This window comes from Hypomesus transpacificus, chromosome 8 (assembly GCF_021917145.1).
Source record: "Hypomesus transpacificus isolate Combined female chromosome 8, fHypTra1, whole genome shotgun sequence".
Taxonomy (NCBI): domain Eukaryota; kingdom Metazoa; phylum Chordata; class Actinopteri; order Osmeriformes; family Osmeridae; genus Hypomesus; species Hypomesus transpacificus.
The window spans coordinates 7,824,083-7,846,186 of NC_061067.1; the positions used below are offsets into that span (position 1 = coordinate 7,824,083).

Here is a 22,104-nt window from a genome sequence, read left to right on the forward strand (position 1 = left end):
TCTACATGTCTTGAGGCAAGAGTATAGGGATCCAATATCAGGAAAAAACATAAATCTCCTAGTTTATTAAACAAAGATATTCTTCTGTCTTCGAGCTATCTCCATTGGTGACATCATTGGGGTGTCTGCAGGGTACAGGGGTTGCTTGTTGTGCTTCCATACAACCATGGCCATACGTGTCACAAAAAATAGGCAGGAAAGGGTCAGTATTACCCCTGGAGGAGTCAAGGGAAGAGTACGACAATGACCATAGCACAGGAAAGTACAAGTATTGTTCTGATTATTTTTCTGTGTATACAGTTATTATTTATGCTGGTTCATACAACGATAAACTAACTTGAACTTGTATTAGAGGACTGAATTTTTGACAGAATCTTACCAATGAAGATGTCAATGTGGGTGTTTTTTGTGACAGGATTGGAGATACTCCCCACCAACATTAGGATCGCCACAGGGTAAACAGTCACAATGTAGCGGACATGTTTTTCCAGGTCCAGATAGAAGTTCTCAAAAAGAAACCTGTAGGATAGAAAAGTCCTGCAAATAAAGACTTTTGTGCCAGGAAAATGTACAATGGATACAGGAGAGTCTAACATAGAACCAAACTACTGTACAACAACAGATTTTTAGGCCTAAACTACAAATGATTAGGTGTAAAGTCAATGCAGTGTGGATCAATGTATTCCAGTTCCACTCAACTGCTCACACTTAATAAATCACAGTCAAAGCTTTAACAAGTGAAACAGTGAATTTGGATTTTTCAAATACATTTGGACTTAACACAGACCACTATTGCTATGACCATAAGAGTAACTTCTCACCACACTGACAGGTTCAGCAGGAGCAGCAGCAGAGAGAGCATAGCTGAGTGTGACCTGGACATTTGCATCTGATATTGTAAGACGATGGCCAAGTTCAAGTTCAAGTTCAAGTTCAAGTCTTTTATTTGTCAGGTGCACAGAGCAACACAAGGTTAGACTGGGCACTGAAATTCTTAAGACAAGACAACGCAAGCACTTGGCATAACATAACATATAAGTACACAGAACAAATTTACATCTATGCTGAGCTTAGATAAGTGAACTTCCTAAATATACAGATAGCAATAAATAAACGACTATACTAACCCTAACACTAAAACTTCAGCAGTTCAGCAGTGTGGCTATTGTCCCCCATGTCACGCACACAGCCACTCCATTTTGAATCTGTTCAGACAGGAAGTGAGGCCCTCACCTTTCAGCTGTTTGGAGGAGAAATTGCTGCATTCCTTTCTGTGTCTCTAATGTGGGTGTCTGTCATGACTTCCAGATGCTGCCCAATGACACATTTCTCATACACAATTCTTACAGGGCTCACTGAGGCAAAACATGTTGATGCTCATTAATTCCCTCATTAATTCCCATCCATTCTCATTATATCATGTAGTAGTTACCAGTATTCTGATGAGCCAGAAGTCAGCAGTGTGGTATTTGTTCAGCCATGCTCCATAGACCTTGAGGCCGTGACAGGTGAAAAACAGAATGCAGTAGTTGGTGAAAACCATTAAGCCTGAGACTACCAGAGCTGGCCAAAACATCCTACAACACAGAGAGGAAAACATATGTTCATGAGCTGCCTGTACAAACTAGACATTCTTTTTGCGCAAAACATGCAATCGATACAAGGAACTCCAAACCAATTATCACATGAGTGATATTGAATATCACATAATAGTATTAGTAATTGCACTTTGTCCTAAATTGAGATGTGTTTTTGCACTACATGTACTGTATGAATGATCACTTACTCTCTATCAAACAGGAAGAGCCATGCAATAATTAAGCAGAGGTTCGTGATCAAGGCCATGTGAAATCCATAGGGCAGAACTGAAGGGGTTGTGTACAGAAAGTCATAGGCATTCCTGGGAAGTAGGACAACTTTTAAGAGACAGTCTACTACAGAATAGCAGACTTTCAACTCAAGGACTCTGTGTTTGTATTTTACCGAAGATGTCCTGGAGCCACACTCACAAAAGTCAGTAACATTGCAGCAATGTCTTGTACATCTTCTACATGGGAAATTATTAACTAGTGTTTTTGTGGTGTCATAAAAGTAAACTATTGTCAGAAAAAAACATAGGTTAGTGACTATGCTGTATGAGACATACTGGAGTCCATACATGTGGTGGAATACCTGTTTGGGATGACATTTTGATATAATTCAAAAAATATGAAAAAATATAAAAGTGAACCTACCTTCGACAGAATCCTGTTACAAAGTACATGAACATGCACAACAACCAGATATAGATGAAATCCCATAGAAAAAAAACACCATGATGCAGGAGTCATGTCTGTGGCATATTTTAGAGCAACATCCTCTGTGGTTTGTCTGAAAACACCTGCAAGCACACACACACACACACACACAAACACACACACACGCACAACCCAATTTTACACATACATGAATACAGTCTATGGTACAGACTTTTACACAAGGGTGCACATATATTGTATGTACATAAATGTACATATAGAACAATTTGAACTGGTTCATATGTTTGAGCTTAGAAATTCACCAGAGTTCCCCCCAAATTCAGCCATAGTGTTGAGTGTCGTAGCAACTAAGAAGATGATAAATGCAGTAAGCATGAGCATGACTCGTGCTGGATTGTGGTCTGCCATGATCGCTGACTAAGGGGAAAAGTCAACAGTGTTTCAGTAAGAGCCAATAACACATCACCATAATATGTCAGAAAACATCCACATTAAACATATGTTTGATCCTCATTAATATAGAGAAAACAGGCTCCTGACTTGCATTATTGGATCTTACCTTGTTGATTGTATCACAATCGTTGTGTATTTCAAGGTGTGAATATGTTGTCCACGAGTGGTTTTACACAGTGTCAAATCTGAGGAATGGCATGTGGATCAGCTCCACAATCTTTATGACAATCTTTATGCAATGAGGGCCCCAGAGACTGTAAAACATGCTTGCTTCGACAGTTTCTCAGGAAGTGCTTCCCCAATTTATCCAGCTCAAAAGTCAATTTAAAACATGAACTCACTTCAATTTGACCTATAATGATGCCCCTTGACTTGTTTATTTGAATTATAGTCATTATAAGAATATTGAGTTTTTTTATCAAGCTACGTAATATACCGGATGTAGTGGGTCTTCAAGGTGTCTTAGTTCAATGTTGAATTTATCATGGTCTATGTGCATGCAATATAACGTCTACCACACGGTGTCACCACTGACTTGTGCAATACTAGAAATATTAACTATCTTGTGTGTCAGAATGAGGAGAGACTGAATGCCTATTCAATTAAATTGACTCTGTTTGAACAATTACAAAATCAATTATAAATAAATCCCTCATTTCAAATAATCCCTTGTTTCTCAAGATTAAATATTAAATATTCTGTTTTTGTTTTCTTACACATCATACAGTACTGTCTAGTATTTAGAATGTAAACATGCAAGTTAATTTTTCCAGTCTTCTTGACAGCTTGTCTACCCCTGTTTTGCTTACAATAATTGTATTGTTAATTGTTGTTGAAAATCTGGCATAATGTTTAACATGTGGTATTGTAAGATATTACCCCAGAAAACAATAATAAAAAAACGATGGCGTTCCCCTTTATCGCATGGCATACTGCTGCAAATAGCGCTCCAAAATATAATCTGATTGGAGTTGGGTTGGATTTAGAGAGCTAACTAAATTAACTAAATTGCTAACCATGTGATTCTATAGTTCCAGCTCTGAGGTCAGGGCAGAGGGATGGCCAGGCCAGGCCAGGCCAGGCCATGGCACTGCACAGTTGGCATCCCACTTCTCCTGACAGAGCATTCAACCCAGAAAGGCTACCCTGCTGGTTTTCGCACCCGCACCAGATGTTGCCCCGTGGTGAAGGGCTCTCGAAACGCTCGACAATAATTAATGGAGAGTTTCCCGGGGGAGGTTTTAGGAGATTAAATGTTGATGAGCTCTCTCTCACTCATCAGCCACTACCACGCACGCGCCTGGGTGCAAACACACGCATATTGGCACAAGCATGAAGGCGCTCAGACACATGAAAGTATGGCACACACATCACTACCATCATGCAGAGGTCATCTGGTAGCTTCAGAGTGGGTGGGAGAGCCTAATAAAAACTAGGAAGAACAGAAAGAACATTGTTGAACCTCAATTTGCGTTTGTGTAGTATTGTAGCCAGGCTGAAATTCAAAAATAGACCTTTAAGGTATTTTATGCACTGTATGTTCCCAAGCATCATTCTGATGGGGAGCTTTGCAGTCAATTCTGGTTCTGTAAAAGTTACTGGTCAAATCTGTTTGATCTAAGGGACACAGGCAGAGGACAAGGCACAATTTGCTGGTTGCTCATCAATTAATAAAGGAATTCATATCCAATTACTACATGCCCCCTTTGATCACTCATATTAGGATGGATCCTCGTGATGACAACCATACAGCCCATCCACTTAGTCTGTACCGTGTGACTCATGTACCACAAAAGCTCTGAATGGAGGAGATACTGCTTGTCAAAAAGGATTTTGACGTTATCACTTAGTTGTATAATCAACAACTATATTTGTCTTACAAATTGTATTTGTCTGATCTACAAATGAATCTCAGACGACTCCCTCCTCCCCCTCTGCAACACATGTCTCTCAATGTGTGAATAACGGAGGATGGGAACCACTCGTTTAGAGAAAGAATTGTAAATTGGCCGAGATAAACAATCCAAAACAGTATTTCAACAAGTTTGGGGATTTTGGATTTTGATCATTCTTAAAGACCACGAAGAATGTTCTGGATTGCCATCCCTACAAGGACTTTTATGGCCATTGTTGCTATGGTGACCACCACAGTGACCCATGCACAGAGTGCTTTCTGTCTGACACCTGAGGTAAATTGGCCTTTTTAGAAAGTAGTTAGTACAGTTTCAGCTGCCGAAGAGCCAAAGTAGACTGATCAGTGCTGTGTGGATGTATATAGTTAAAGTCAATCTTGCAATCAAGTACGCCTCTCCTCGATGGATGAATACGTTCCTCCACTTCCTGTCCTCTGATGCCACCTTGTCATTTTCCCTCCCTCATTGATCCAGTCTTATGAAGCATGAAAAGGAATGGTGGAGTGCCTGTCCTCTCAACTGAAAACCAAACGGGAGTCCTGTGTTTCCTGCAAGTCCACTGTCTGAGAGACTGTGTAGGGTTGTTGGGGAGAGTAACCCAGTGTCCTGTTTGACTCCTACATGCACTGTTTAATAATTAAGTGCCGTGACTAACAAGCTCTCTGTTTGGGGACTCTGTTTACTCTAGCACTTGCACCAGAACGAGCGTGTGACTTTCACGCTGGATCTGTTACCCATTTTGTTGTTCCCCCATGGAATTGAAGTGTCCCCGATGTCGCAATTAAGTCTCCGTGACCAATAATACGGGTTTAAACCGAGCAGATTACCAAAGCTGATGAAAACTGGACGAACGACGATGTGAGGAAGAGGGCAATATATTCCTGAAAATGTAAACCCTTCCTTCAATGGCTAAATCACTGGTATCGTCAAAGAAAAATTATGGGCAAGAAGTGTCTCATCCCACTACACTACCTTGCCCTGCCCTGCCCTGCCCTGCCCTGCCCTGCCCTGCCCTCCCCTGCCCTGCCCTGCCCTGCCCTGCCCTGCCCTGCCCTGCCCTGTCCTGCCCTGTCCTGCACTGCCCTACCCTGCCCTGCCCTGCCCTGTACCCTAATTTTCTGCCCTGCCCTGCATTGCCCTGCCTTTCCCTGTACCCTCCTGTCCTGTACCCTCCTCTGCTGCCCTGTCCCCTCGTCCTTTCCTTTTTTCCAATGCCCCCCCCCCCCACACACACACACACTCCCCAACGCTCTCCACTTCAATCACCAGCCCCAGGCAACCTATCAAAAGAGATAAACTTCCAGAAATAAAACCACTTTGATCTGTGACAAAGCTGTCAAAAGAATATGTCTAACCTTCTAACAAGCCTGGATGGCCAAGTCCTGTCAGAAGCACCACTGTGCTGCAAAAAAGAGACAAGAACCGTCACCTTGCAAAACACACCTCACAACTTTCAGATGTTACAGTCACAAAATAAACAATGCGAACAAGAGGCTGTTATAAGGCTAATATTCTAAAAGTCAGAACCAAAGTATAACCTATTCACTAGTATTGCTTTAATTAATAAATGCATTCTACTCTCTAACCAAGATCTCTGTAACATCTCTTTAAGATTGGTACCACAGGTGCACGTTACTAACCCACATATTCACGTTCATTATACTGTTTAGACCCACACTTATTCAAGACAAAATAACGCAAAAACATTGATCATCACAAGAACAACAGCAACAGTGTTTGCTGTGTTGAGTTCTATCGGTCCTCAGCAGCTTTGCCAAGCTGGCATGATTAGCGATGCTCTCACCTGCATCCAATCCCAGGGGATGGAGTCACCCATGGTTGCCATCCGAACAGGTGTTCAGCTCCACCAGGTTTTTTGCAGTGTCTTTTTTTTTGCATAGTGTCTCTATGCACATATTAGACGTGTTGAAAACTGCATATAGACCTACTGTATGAAGCAAGACCTCAATGGCAGAGTCCTTGATATATGTAAGGATAAGTACACACATACAACATACACACACACACGCTTGTGGCATCAGATGCTATCTCCAACTGACAACGGATGTCTCACACAGACACACACACCCACCCACACACATCCAAGGCCAGAGGCTGGTGTAAAATGAGGAAACATATGTCTCCCCACACCATCTCTTTTCTCATTCACTCTCTCATTCCCCTCTTCTTTCATCCTCCATCCATGACAATGTGTGCACAATAGACATTGTTTTCCCAGCAGTGTTTGTTCCTAGGCACCACCTCAGGTGTGAAGGTTTGATAAAGTGTGATATTTCTTTCACATCAAACATTTAGTTTCCTTTGCAAGCTGACTGATTTACATTTTTATCGCATGCCTGCTGAACAGGTGTTAACACAGGATCTTACATAGAATAATTGGCAATCCTTAAAGAAAGTTGATTTTGCCTGAAATAGAAATTATGGAAATTAAGTCACACCAAAAGGGTGTGCCGTCTTGAGAATACATGAGGTTGACTTGATTCTGTCTGTTCGGGAATGGGCACCACTAATCTTTCAAACAACTCAGCAACAGTAGGCCTAATTCAGCCATTTAAACTTATTCTACAGGGTCTCAGTTGAAAAGACAGGGAAGAAAGATTTGAATGAATGTGGCAGAAGCAGACTGTCTCAAGGTCAAAGTCTTTAGTCAATATGAATAGCCCCCCTCCCTGTACTTGTCACAACGGTGGAACACAGTCACCTCCATGACAGTCTGTGAAGGATGAAAAGGGAACGAGAGAGAGCGAGGGTGTGAGAGACAGGAGAACGAGAGAGAGAGAGCGAGGGTGTGGGAGACAGGAGAACGAGATGGAGAGAGAGAGAGAGGGTGTGGGAGACAGGAGAACGAGAGAGAGAAGGCGAGAGGGAATGGGAGTGAAAAAGAGTGAGAGAGAAAGCGAGAAGGTGATAGAGCAAGCGAGAGAGCAGTGAAGCGAAGATAATGCAGTCACTCGGCAGGGGCGCTTGACATCTTCTAACTGTCAGGGAAAGGCTCACAAAGACCCCTGTCTCTATCAAACCGCTGCCACGCCGCCCGAAAAGCCCGACCCTGGAAGAATCAATTACATAAAAGCCTGATAGTAACTCTCCCTCAAACAACAAGCCGTTGGTTCTTTCCTCTTGAAGTTTGAAGCCTTCAAACCAGCTCTCCTCATCTTTAAGGAGGCATTGGTATAGGACACTTAAGTGCATCGTTGAAAAATGACTCCAAATGTTTTTTCTCTTTCCTTTTTTCACGTTCTCCTTCATATCTCATCAGATTCGCATGCTAAGAACCTCATTAAAGTAAAGTGATATGTTGCCAGATATGGCCCTGAACGTTAGATTGAATTTCCAGATGGTGACTTTCTCCTTATTAGTCCCCTAAACCATCTCCATCTGACCAGTCGGGTGCCCTCACAGGTGACCTCTATAACTGCCTCACTTGCGCTCTTTAATATTTCATACCATGAGTATAAATTATTACTGTTAAGTTTAGGAAGGTGTGAAGAGAGAAGGGATGGGGAGTCAGGTGGATGGGGGGGAAGAAACTGTAATCTAGTGTTTTGTTCTTTTTTGAAGGTCCCACTCTCTTTGCTGTGTCACAGGAGACCTTCTCAGTTTCTCCAGACAGACAGACAGACAGACAGACAGACAGACAGACAGACAGACAGACAGACAGACAGACAGACAGACAGACAGACAGACAGAAAGTTGCTAATCAGCCACTAGTCTGGAAGTCCCACAAAGTGCATCTTCGATGAACTTGATCTTTCTGACCTTGGTGCAATAGTCATTTGTGAATTATTTTATGAACTGTCCCTTGGCCCATGTAAGGCATAATGTGTGTGCCTGCTTTCACACACACACAGACAGATGAAGACATACACACACACATACACACAAATATGCATACAGTTTGAAGTTTAAGTTCATTAGCTGTTTGTAATAAGTACAGGTACATTGGAGTTCTTTGGTCCTGCTCCACTTGATAATCCCTAGCAACCTATCTAAACCATAAACAAAAACTACACATGGACAAATGTGCACACACGCACGCACGCACGTACACACACACACAGCTCACTGAGTCCTATGTGCTGCTGTGATCATCCAAAGGCCTGGGGTTTTTAAAGCCACATGGAGAAAAACACATTGTGTATTCCACCCCCTGTGTCTGAATTATTCAGCCTCACTGCCATTGCTATTCTTAGCCTCGTTTTCTACTGTTTGACAACATTTTCTTAGGAAAGCAGACACTACATGTACGCGGTTCAATGTGTCTTTTAATCATGGTCATTCTAGACGACACTACATATTTTCCTTTCATTGAGAGGAAGCAACACAAGACCACACATTATCTGTTATAACTTCCTAATCTCCAGTTCACCATTAAAATGATCAAATCAACTCAATGCAATGGTCATATCAATCTGTTGATGGTATTTGTATTACTATTTGTATATTTGTCATTATCAAGAGGAGCTTCATTGGACGCAAGGCTCAAAACAGTCAAACAAACTACAGAGGAGAGAAACATACAATATGGTATCATTAATAGTTTGTTTAAAGATATAAGACCTTAGTAACTCAAATATTAGATGATTAATCTCAATTTAATTTGGTTCCAACACAGGGCTCTAAGAATCATCTAAAAGTGCAAACACTGAGACCGTGTCCACTTGGTAATGACCAGCACTTATCAACAGCATGAAATTATTTGGACATATAGCGTTAATAGGTAATGATACGGTTTATGTCTCACCTTTCCAACTCACTGTCCTTCTTGTCCTCTATCCGAACAGCTAAGTGTCCTAATGAATCGGATCGAACTGGGCCCCTGTGGAGAATATGATGGGAACATGATCATCACACGAGACTGCTAAGTCTAATTAGCTGCTTGTATGCCAACTGTCATTCTTCATAGACAAAACAGACCGTATCATTTTAGAGGAACTCCTTTAACTTTACAAGGACATTTTCCACAAAGTTCCCTCTTTGAAAACAGCAAGATGCATGTTTCTGGTGGAGGTTGAGATTAAAGTAAAAGGAGTTGCATGATGCCAAGAAAGAGACTTTCAGAAGTGGCAATACACAAATAATATCACTCATCTTCAGACTTCTGTAGAACATGTTCAGTTAATTAATTCGAATCCACTTATCAGGTTATGAAAGAAAACCCGCAATATATCTTTGGGATCTATTTGCACCTCCCTACCAAGCTAGGGTGGTATAAAATAATCTAGTAAGGGAATGAGTACTTAGGCCAACATGATACGGAAAACAGTATAATTTCTCAGATATGCTCTTGCTTCGAATTTCAGCTAGTAGGCCTACTAAAAGTGACGCCAATTTTCACATATGTTTATCGCGATGCCATCCACTGTGAATTATTGATAGCAGGTTGTTGCATGCTGAGTGGGCGAGAGGAAAACACGGAATGGAGTTTAGAAATAATTTCTAACGGAGGAAACCAGTTTCAATCAAGAACAAACTGTAATTTAATTATGAGTTGTTTTATCTGGACAATATGTGAGTGCCCCTAACACCTATAAAACCATGCAATTTATGGAATAAATTGAATTAGTTGGGAAATACCAACTCAGTAAAGACAGTGCTGAAACACAAACAAAAAGTCCAAATGATACAGAAGCATTTGTAATTCCATGGTTTGGTCAGAGCATTACCTAAGTATTGCAGAAAACGAGTATTTGGACACTACCAATGTCAAGCAATGGGCCCAAACAGTGCAAGCCAAACATTTAAAGCCAAAATGCCACTTTGCCTGTGTTGTCACACATGTTATCCCTTTCCAGCTTCTTGACTGTGTGTGACTGAAAGAACCAGCTGGGTCATAATGCACTTTGATGGGTTTGTTTGCATGGTCGTCGAATACACTTCACTATGACGCACGTGAAATAACACAGTCATCCCAAGGGATGACTGACTCAGAACTGGGAGTTTGACTGACTCATCCCAAGCATGTTCACAGGGGGGTAGGGGGTGATATCCTGCCCTGCAGTACAGTCAAGAATTTTTATTGCTGCAAAATTATATTGAGTCGGGGTACATGGTGCAAATAAAAGGCTAAATCCAGTGCATTGTATAATTCAGAAGTAAACTGTAGGTTTGAGTAAACTCTGTTTATCCTTATGCTGCCGAGTAGTGAAAAAAACATTGCTATGTTTTTGATAAAGCAATTCGTCATCTTTAATCACACAGTCAAAAACTGGCGGAGCAGATTTATCAGCTAAATGATCAGAAACCTAGTCCATAGAGACATGGTCCCACACCTGCAGAGGTTTGACCCGTATTGATCACTCTGGAGTAATCAAGAAGACTTACTACAATACATCTTACCCACAGACAGTAGCTCCCATTTAGATTCCTCTTAAGAACTATCAGTCACCCTTCTTAGGTAGCTGGTAGGTCATCATTCAGACCGAATGATGGAGATCAATCCTGGCAGACTGTGAATGAGTAATCCTATCCTAGGCACTGTTGATTTTATCCTCCACTGCTACATTCCATCACAATTCCAACATTATGCAGCACTGGGAGACAGTAACCCTTGTAATCAATCGTGAACTGAATATTACACCCATCTCTGCAAACAGAACGAGATCCCCCTCGTTTCCTTTGAGTCTGCTGCCTGGAAGCTCAGGTAATGGATGTGCTCTCTTGAGTGTGAGAATATGGATTTTCAGGACCTTCTCTGACCGCCCCAGTTTCAATCGCCTGCCAAAATCAGTTATTGATGGATGTTTGTTCATTAGCTGAGATGAGATCCTTCTTGTTCTCATTGCTCATGGTCAAATTCTTCCCTCCTCAAGCCATGCCATGATAGAGGATGCGGTCAGTTGTTCACAACCAAACAGATTTTTGCTAATTATAGATTCCTGGGGAGCATTGGGGCACTGTTCAGTGCTTATGTGGCCTATCTCCCAGGTCTTTCTGTGTGGATCCCATGCTCACATGGGTTTCCTCCACAAAAACCAATCGCTCTCCTGGCCAGGACATGGATGATCCCTTGGACCAATGAGGGGCAACCGCTACCTAGTTTTTGAATCTAGAAGGCACACAGACCCTGGTCTGCTGGAGCTGGTTCTGCCTCACAGGAGAAGCCCCAGGGTCACTTATAATCATCAGCTCACCCCTCTGAATAAGCCAAGCAGAACTACCACTCTGGGAGAATCCCAATGTTACGACTTGCACATAATGATCACTTCAAACTGTCTCTGTGTGTGAAAGTGCTGTGAAAGTTAATCATTTGTGATAGAAAAGTCTTTGAAGTGAATTTAGTACATTGAGACAGATATGACTGAGAGAAAGAAAAAATACATTTTAAGGAACTCTCCTGAATATATTTACTTCATCCTAAAGCAGACAACCACTGAAGTGAAGAGACTGTGCTCACCTACTGTTGTGAACGATGTGTCCTCTTCAATGTACAGATGAAACCCTGATGCTGGTTAATCAGGTTGCATATTGCACTGCTCCAGAGTGGTTGTCGTTCTCCATTATATTCCAACAGACACCTGCGGTTGCTCTCCTTGCATGCAGTCAACACATTACATCAAAGGCTGCCATCACTTGAGGATCACATGCTATGAAAATGTGTCACCATGAGCTACTCTTTTATGCCTTAGCATATCAATGTATTCTTAATTCACTCATTCAGCATAAACCTTTTATTTTAGGTCAATAGGAGAGTAAGCCTAAAATCAAACCATCTGCTACCAAAACAAGACTAGTGCTGAACAAATACAAGCCTCTCCATTACGTTATCTACACACAACACCATTTGATTAGATGTGTTAGGTTACTGTGTCAACATCAAACCTATATTATTATATATAATATTTTTGAGAATAATTGTTGAGCTTTTTTGGAGACATCCGCATTTTTTGAAAATTCCACTCCGGGTTTTGACACAAACCCTTTTCAACCTCAGCGCGGCTATATGTGATGCTTGTGCAGCGCACTGACGGCAAGGTGCATGAACAGTAGAGATTGGGACTCGACCACCAGCGGACCTATCATATTTGTGTTTATTCAGTGTTAGTGTTTATTCAGTTAGGATAAAATCCCACTTACAATAACACAAAGGATTAATTCCAGCCGTGCTTGCTGATTTCCGAACGTTAATTTTCTGTCTTGTCCCAACATAAGGTAGGCCATATTCGCAAATTGTTCTTTCATTCATTTAACTCACGTAGGCTATCGTTAATATGAATATTAATCATGTTTTGTTAACAATGGTTATAGCAATGGAATTTCTCTCTGATTAAACACTTATTGTAAACTATTGTACCATAGCAATTTTTTTAACCACATATGATAACAAAATTGTGAAATGCTGCAACTAGTACAGTAGTGAAAAGAAAATTGCGAAATGTCACAGGTTGCTTTTCAAAGTAAGATTTTATTATATGGTTCTTTTGCCTGGTATCCTTACGTGTAGGCTACTGTTTCGAAAATATCATGGTCCTATATCTTACAACAGCGCATAAGTGAGATACGAACTATTCGATAGGATGTTACATGTATTTACATGCCCATTTCCCGAAACACAAAATAGGCTACAAAGCAGGACGTGGAAATTAAGTGCATTCAATGAAAGGCACGCTTCGAAACATTACGACCGAAGATGTGTTCAATCTAATTCTAATGAGAAAAGGGCAAAACATAATTCTTGCGTAAACAGCCGTAGTAACGCCATGCACGGACTGTTCTTAGATGCTATTAGCCTACTGACCGTTCAACAATTGATTTATGTGGGTCCACACGAACACAAACACAAATTGGAGATCCAGAAAAGTCTCACTGTCTCAAAGAGGGATACTTAAATCCCTCACACATAGAGAGGTGAGTTATGCTACAGTCACAACTCACTCGTGGCAGCTTCACTTTTTTAGTGTTAATTTAGCAGAGAACAAGCAGCATATTTATTGAGTTTTCCTTCTCCATTTCCCAACCCCCCACCCACTCTTCTCCCCCCCCCCCCCCCCCCCCCCCCCCCTCATCTCAAAGCAGAGAGATGGCTTTCTCTATAGAAGGCTTCTCTTATCTCTCAGAGCTGTGAACAATTTCCCACAATCTGTGGATTCCTCAACCCCTGATGTGGGGGGAAGGTTTCACCCTCCATTACACACGCGCACACACGTGGTCTGTAGTGGCACAATGGGATGGCATAGTCAGTAGTAATACGCCTCCTGTCTTATCTGGGCTCATCAGTAAGGGACAGACTCAGTGTTGAACCTCTACCAAATGGGCAAACTACGGCCTGCTCCTCAATGGTCTGGGTTTTCCTCATGTGTTCATGACATTTTTCCATGCCAGAGCCAGACTGCCGTCCCTGAGTCAGTTGACCATGGACAGGCCTTGTGTCGATTGGGGATTACTGTGGCCAGCTGAACTGGTGCCTTTAGGCTGGCAGGAATACACTATGTCGAGGTTATGTTCCTCACGGTCGCCATCCTGTTTAGAGAGGGACTGTGAGTAGCACTGTGTTTTAGCCAATGTCTGTGTTGTCAAATGTTTAACACAGTGGAGGACAAGGGCACATTTGCTTTGCTTCCACAGCTTCAAAACAGCCTCAGTGTGCACGAGACAGTACTTTAGATGCCGGCAACTTATAACACACTTCAGAGGGGGGAATAGGCATTTTCAAAGTTCATTTTCTACACTTAAGTCTTTGCTTTTTCATATGGTTGCTCGCTGCTGTGGACATTCTACCAGGAGGTAACTTATTACGTATTTATTATTTTTCTAATGACGTTTACTCATCATGTTTGCTTTCTAGACCCTGGGGCCCTGAAGACAACAAAAAAATGATGGGTATTGCCGAAAGAGGCTGTTGAAGGGCAGTAATGGCGTAACCTTTACTCATAAGCTGTCAGGGGATTCATAAGAGGTCAAATGTCATTGATCCTTTTATAATCCTGGCTGCGTCTCATGGCACTGATGAGTCAATATGTTAGTCCTTTGATGCACAGCAGAAACTCAGCAAGGTTCCTTGAGGATGGGAACGCATTTGAATCAAGTGGTGCGTTGTATATTTGATGAGGACCACCAAGTCATGTCGTGTTTTGTTGCTTTTGAAGGGGATCCATTGTGAAGACGGGACACCCTCTGTTTTAGAGTCTTCTCTCTTTCATGCTCACTGCCAAAGTCGGACAGTTTTGCCACAGGGGGTACTTCAAGAGCCCTCGGTGGCTTCCTGTTATCTCAGGCTCACGGTCCTTCTGGCGCTCATAGCTGCTCGAATTGGCAGACTGGGAGCCGTCGGAATAACTGGTTTTAATTTCTACAGCTTTTCTCTCACACATTTTCTTCTGAGAAAGCATTTTAGGCTCTTCTCAACGGGAGGCGACTGGGGAAGCTTTTGTCTTTTGTTCTGTGCAGTGGAATAGAGTTGAACTTCAACGACTGGCATATCATTTTCAAAAGTCTGTTTTCACAGGGACAGAGACAGAGGCCTTTTATTGGAATGCAGACTGCCATCAGCCATGTAATGATAGGAACTACCTCATAAGGTCATTTATAATCCCACTCCTTTGAGATGTTATGCCTTAGAGTGCTACTTTGTAACAGTGGGTTACAAAAGGGGTGATGGGGGAGGGGGGTGGGCGGTATACACATTGACTTTCAGCTCGCTTAGATTTGTCAGTGCTTGTCCTCCCAAGATGAACTAGCTCTATACTGTGACTTTAAGCAGGCCTAACTGCCATACGTAACAGGAAGGTACATCGGCATTACCCTCTACTGGACCTACCTTTCGCTGCCACGTGTGTTTAAATGGGGAACATCTGTAAGCCCTGCATCCCCCCGGATTCAACCAGACACCCGGAACGAAGTGTGAACTCTTGTGAAGTCTGCAGTGGTGAATCCTGCCTGAGCTCCCGCATTAAATCACGGTGTTATTGAGTGTCACTGTAACACGGTTGTTTATCGTCCCTGGCTTCCCCTCACTGCACACCGACAGTGAAAGGATTGTCTGATCTTCCTGTGTTGCCAGTCTAGCCTCTGGGTCTGCGTTGCCTGAGGCTAACAAGGCTTTCTGCTCGAGTCCATTGAGGGGCTATGACATAGCGGTGTGATGGCATTCATTAGCCTAGCGACAATTCCACCGTGTCCAGGGAGCTGGATCTGAGTTGTGGAGGGGGAGGTGGTGCTCAGTTCGTCTTCAATTATGCTGGCAATGCTATTAGCTACAATATTTAGATTTTTTTCTCTCCCTCCAATGGTTTCGCAGAGATTTAGTGACAGCAGTAGGTCGTCGTTTCTGTGTATGGTACCATTAATGTCAACGCACGCTCTGCTTGAAATGCCATTGTCTGATAGCCTGGCTTTTATGAGCTTTTCACCACAACTAGGGCTTTTGTCGATATGAAGACATACTGTGGCCCCGCATTTGCCAGGAGACGGTGTTGAATCTGGGAGGGAGAGAGAAAGGCATGTTTGTTTGCCTTCCAGCTATTGAAACATGCCTGGACTGTGAAAGGCCAAGGCCATTGTTGGGTAACATATTCCATCAAGGGAGGCCTGTGGTCCGACACATTGGGGGGAGGTGGGGAACCACAACAACTGTTCGCTCGCTCTTCCTCCCGATGTCTCTCTGTTTGTATTTCTCTCTCAAAATTGTATGTTCTCTCTCTTCCTTTCCATTCAAACATGCCTGCGTGCTGACCCAGTTTGCAGTGTGAAAGGAGAAAGAAAATCATTCAATTAAGAGTATATTTGCCAATGCGATCCTACACCTAAGGAAGACATGTGCAATAGCCACGTTCAATTGACCATGAACTTGTTTTGACTGTATGTATTGTTGTGTTCTTGTGAGAGCACGTCAAGCCAAAGCATAATGATCTGGCCCACTCCACACAAAATAAATTAAAATGCTTTGTCTGAAGAAACTACGTCAAATATTGAACTCATCTGCAGAGAGGGGGACACACAGATACGGTTTCCACCACAATCCAGTCGATGTCACTCAATTGACTCGACTATTACACTTGTATACAACAGTATGCTCATCTGTCAGATGGGTTACAACCTCATAACCGCTGGCTAGACATATTGGCCTTCTGAGTAGAAATATGGTTGATTTCTCTCTTACTCTTCCTCTCTCTCTCTCTCTCTCTCTCTCTCTCTCTCTCTCTCTCTCTTTGTGTTGTCTTTTTGTCCCCAATGTTTTCTCGCTCTCACACACACAAACACACGCAGATACAAACAAGCAGGCTTCAGCATCCACACTCCAGCACCCTGATCAGTCAATGATCTGATTACCCTGCAGCACATGTTTTAAAGTCTGGCAGGCTGGCAGACACACCACCGCAAGTAAGCCCTCGTCTTAAAGACTGGCAGAACCAAAATATTAATTGTGTTTTGTGTTATCTTAGAATTTGGAAGGTTTACCGAAACAAATACAAGCTATTATAGAGCATAGTCTGACAGAGTAGTGTAAGGAATGCATTAACTGAAGAAACAAATCATTTTCTCCCTTTTTTCTGTCAACTGAATCGAAATTCTCTAGCACAGAAAAAAGGCTAATCAGTTTTTATCGTCACTCAAACTAAGCTTTGTGGTTGTGCTTTTTTAATGAAGGCTTCCCATCAAAGATTCCCATTCTCCTACCCTCCTATGGTTTAATAGTCTTTGTATTTAAGGAAGACACCCAATGCTAAGAGCCTGCCCTCATTGCAATGAGTCTCAAGGATCAGCGGGTTTGTGGTTGGCAGTTTTGCTTTGAAAATTGGTTTTCTAATACAGTGATAACCTATTATTCAGCCACATCACATACTAAGCACATATCCATTACAAAGCAATTGTGCCTCAATGATCCCACATGAATGTGTGTGGAGGAGAAACAGGCAACGGTTGAAATTGTGACCATATTTCACCTGAATGGCTTTTTGAAGAGAGGAGGAATGGCAACAGCCGAGTGGCGAGTTTCACACACCAATCTTCAGGTCTCTCACGACGGGAAGGTCTCCTGGGTTTATTGAACAACTGAGCTTTTCCCATCAGTATTCAGGTGCTGTCATGGAGATAGTCTCGCTTGCTTTTCCATATACCCGAAAGACAAGAGTCAGGACTGTCACGTTTACCCTCTGGTAAACTCAGAAGAGCTACTATTTGGTCTATCAAATATTTTGAATGTGTTTAGAAAACATCTAAGGGATGTCTGCCTCAGCCATTTGGCAAATAGCACCAGCTGCAGCTGCTGACTGCAGATCTCACATTAACGACTTAACTAATGGCCGTATCGACATTCAAAGCTAGACAGCATTTTAACGTTGTCGCCTCAATTTGAGAGATGGTTGTGTATCCTTCTCCTCGGTTGTCCAGGCGAATGGACTCGGCCTTATTTGACACAGGCCTTCTTCAATGCTGATTAGTGGTGAAAAAACAGGGTGCCATTGCTGTCATTATATTTACCCTTACTGACAGAAAAGGGTTTTTGCCTGTGCTGGCAAATTACTCAAAAAAGGATTTTCCACAGTGACTTTATAGCCTTTGTACATTCAGTGGTTCGGCCCATAGCTGTTTAAGATGCCAGAGAGCTACCTAGTGTCTTCATGTTTTTGAAATGGGCAGTGTGGGGTGGAGCACACCTATCTATCCTACAACCTGGGATGACTTGCTAGAATGCTGTTATCTGTCTGTTATTTTCTATTACGACTCACAGTGAAGAAGAAGAGCAAATATGTATTAATCATGCAATGTGACACAGACACGTTCAGGGAGTGGACACACTCACACATTCTGGAGTGTCTACTGAAGAAATTCTTTCTTAGCTTTTTCCTCTGCTGTCCTTCCTGTAAGGGCAGCCAGGAGCAGTGGTCAACCATATCAACATCAACCAGGACATTAGTCCAAGTGCTCACCCATGTCCAGGGACAGGAGAGCGATTTGATCTTCATGTTATTATGTTGCTGTTTTTTGTGGAGGAATCCCATGTAAGCCTCTCCACCCAGAAAGGCCCGGAAGGTAGCCCACCTGAGCACCGAACAGTGTCCCATGCTGGGATTGAACCCAGGACCTTCTTCACGTGAGGTGGCAGTGGCGTGGCATTGGCATGGACGTGTTGTCAACCTCAGTTTAGACCTGTCCTCTTGTTGACACACAGGGGGCTTGGGCAGGGGTGGGGGGGAGGGAGGATGGATGGAAGGAAGGAAGGAAGGAGGGAGAAATCTTCTGTCCCAACCCCCCCCCCCCACACACACACACAAGCCACATCTGCAGTGCCCAGTCAGCAGCTGCACCCCCCCCCCCCCCCCCTCTGCCTGCACCCTGTGACAGGGCCGAGAGGATGACGATGAGTCAGGGGAATGACAAAGATGCCTGCGGCGCAAAAAAAACCTCCTCGCTGAGTCGCCAGACGCTCTCCCGCAGTACGGCAGAGCAACACAACCACACAGTCCACTTTGAATGGGCTTTTTGCTTGATGTGAGAGAGCACATGATCCTACAGTGCCAGCTTCAAAAGGCTGGGCCATGCCTCTCATCAGTAGCTGTCATGGTGCTGATAGGGGCCGATGTCACCATGTACTGGTTTCTTCTTTCACGTCGAACGGTCATTTCCCGCGCAAACGGATGCAAACATCCCCTCACATTGGAGTGAATACTGTTGAGTGGAATTTCGAAAGTCATGTGAAACTGTCATGAACTCAAACAGGACTTGGAGACTTCTTACTCAACCTGTTAGCCGTTATAGAGTCTCATGCACCATGGTAGTCCTGGTCCTGACTAAGATGTGTGTAGTCTTGGGCCGCTGCTTCTCCTAGACTAGTGGCCGTAGGTTGGGTACCTGGCTCACAAGACACCCTGACCGTCTCCAATCACGCTGCTCAGATAAGACAGCTTTGACAGCCAGCGAGAAGCAGGTAGGGAGAACGAGGAGCCACCTATTTTAGCCAAAGAGATTTATTTAAGAGCCCCATAACACAGGATAAGCTGTAGAGAGACAGCTATAAATAGAACGAAGGAGCCTATTTGTACACACCCTCAAAGCCACCGCCCACCACCCCCCTTAAAGAGACTTAACTGCCTAGCTTTAAGTGACTCTAGATCCTGGAGATAAATGCAAACTGATGGGGAAGACCTGGTTATTCTAACCAATGGATGGATTTCCAGATAAGCTGATCATGAAGAGAGGGGCGTCTAAAAAGGTATCATCATGTAATAACAGAATGGTATGGACAGAAGTGTATGGAGGGCTACCTTGCAGTTTTGTATTATTGGCCCATCAATAAGACACGGTGGAGCTATCTGGGAGTCTATTCAAAGGGAGTAGGAGATGAATGAGATGTTGTCTGGACCAGCAGATTAGCAGCTTCATTCAGAGCCAAGGCCTGGTTTCCTCCAGGATCTCTGGGGATTTTCTTCTATGGAAAACGCCCCTCCTCCGACCCAAGCCGTCACGGTAACACATGACTGGGGCTTAGGGTCGCCATAACCACCAGACGTCTTTAAAACAACTGGTTGAAACTGGCCAACCGGGAGGGTTTGAGGAGTGCTGTACGTAATCCAAAATGGCGGCTCATGCTGGCGATGAATGTTTTCCTCTTATTTTCTTACCCCTACCTCTTGGCATTAATTGAAACATGCCTCCAAGCGTACTGCCAGTCTTCACAGCGCAAGACTTCCCCACCGGGAACACCCTCTGTAGTGTAACGTCAAACTACTCACCGTCCTTCCGTGTTGGAGCGCTGAGAGCTGGCTCCCCCTCGCTCTGGCTTCTGTGATGAGGGCTTCCGGCATTAAACATTAAAGAACATGAATCAGCATGATTGGCATACAGTTATGTGTATGTATGTATGGATGTATATATGTATGTATGTATGTGTGTGTGTGTGTGGGGATGTGTGTGTGTGGGCAACCCCAGAGCCAGTCAGCAAGTTTACCCCTCGGCTGGTTGTGTGTGTGTTTGTGTGTATTTTTGAATATATACATTTGACATGTTGTGTGGGGAAACGCCATCTCTGCTTTGAAATGGTGCAGTTTATTATTACATAAGGCACTGAGTGGAACGATGGTGGAATCACCAACTGTGTAGTAGACTATTAGCCTACTTTCATGTTGTACAGTTTGCAGGCAGTATTTTCCAGCATCCACTTGTGGAGTAACAGACTAACAGGCGCAATACAACCGAACAAAATCCCCTGATGTCCTGATGGGTTGATATAGAAACTGGATGTTCAAAAGTCAAATGTCACAGCTATCAATTTCACGGCTAACGGCTTTATGTTTATTTTATTTAGATTTTTATTAGCCATCAAGTTGACCAATTCTGTAAAACGCCATGCTGTTAGGCCAGTGTACAATCCTCCATACCTCCTAAATGCATGTATGATGTTCTCCCCTTGCTCGTAAAGGTATGATGTAGGTAGTCACAACATATGCACCATGGATTTATCTCCAGTAGAAACCCCTGCGCGCGTGGCGGTGTGGAGGAATTGGACAGCGAGTACATGGCGGGGGCTAGGGCCCTAAAACTCTGCCAGATTTCATTTCACGCTTGACAGAGCACGGCCTCTGAGACGCTGACATTTACATGGGCCTTCTATACCACCGCCAGTCGCTACAGGCCCGCGGCACTGGCTAAATCAGGCACACAAGAGCCAGTGAATGGGAAGGCAAGAGAGAGAGAGAGAGAGAGAGAGAGAGAGAGAGAGAGAGAGAGAGTGAGATAGAGAGAGAGAGAGAGACAGAGAGACAGAGAGAGAGAGAAATGAGGTAGAATCACATGTAGGGGGGAGAGAGATAGAAATAGATGGTGGTTTATGAAAATAGACTGCATTAGACTCATCACCGTTTGAATCAGAATATCACATCTTTTGTGGAACGACACGTTTGGATCAATCCGCAGAGACCGTCGCCTTTGCATGCATCTGCACCATGAAGCTAATTAGCTTCTTTTGGCTGTTTGTCGATGTCTCTGACAGTCTTGGAGCAGCATGTTTTTGTCCCCACCCCTGTTGACACTCTAATAACAGAGGCTAATGCGCCAAACAACTAAATTATGCAGCGATAATTTATCATCTCTGTCCCCTGTGCCATTGCTTAGACAATAATACCGGGACCAATAATATTTGAGCTGCTCTTTGGCCGAGGCCTTTAGCGAAACAGATTCATGGCAATAATGTTTGTGGCCACAGCTTTCAGAAGTTTTCAGTTTATTTTAAAAAACAGCTAATTTTAAAAGCTATGTAGGGCCATGACAGTACACAGAATGGGCGAACGTTCATCCATTGAATGGTGTAAATACCATTACAGCAATTGTAAATCAATTATTTACCAAATTCCATTCATGTGGTGAACTAAATCTAGTCCCAGCTTTTGCTAGGGATTATAGGCCACCTGCTGATCTTGTGACATGACCTCAGGCCATTAGACTAGTTTGGATGTCCTGTCCCACTGTCACCTGCACCAATAAGATCCATGCACTGGTCTAACCTCTCAGACATGTGGTTGGGC

At 43.3% G+C, this 22,104-nt stretch overlaps 1 protein-coding gene across 1 annotated transcript in view; it reads left to right on the forward strand.

Annotated features, from left to right (window-relative positions):
- The first annotated feature begins 12,679 nt into the window (after nt 1-12,679).
- Nucleotides 12,680-22,104, forward strand: part of dlgap1b (discs, large (Drosophila) homolog-associated protein 1b) — an 80,228-nt gene continuing 70,803 nt past the window's right edge. Inside the window, 1 exon segment of the mRNA XM_047024256.1 lies at nt 12,680-12,796. The gene's annotated coding sequence lies outside the window, so the exon portion shown is untranslated.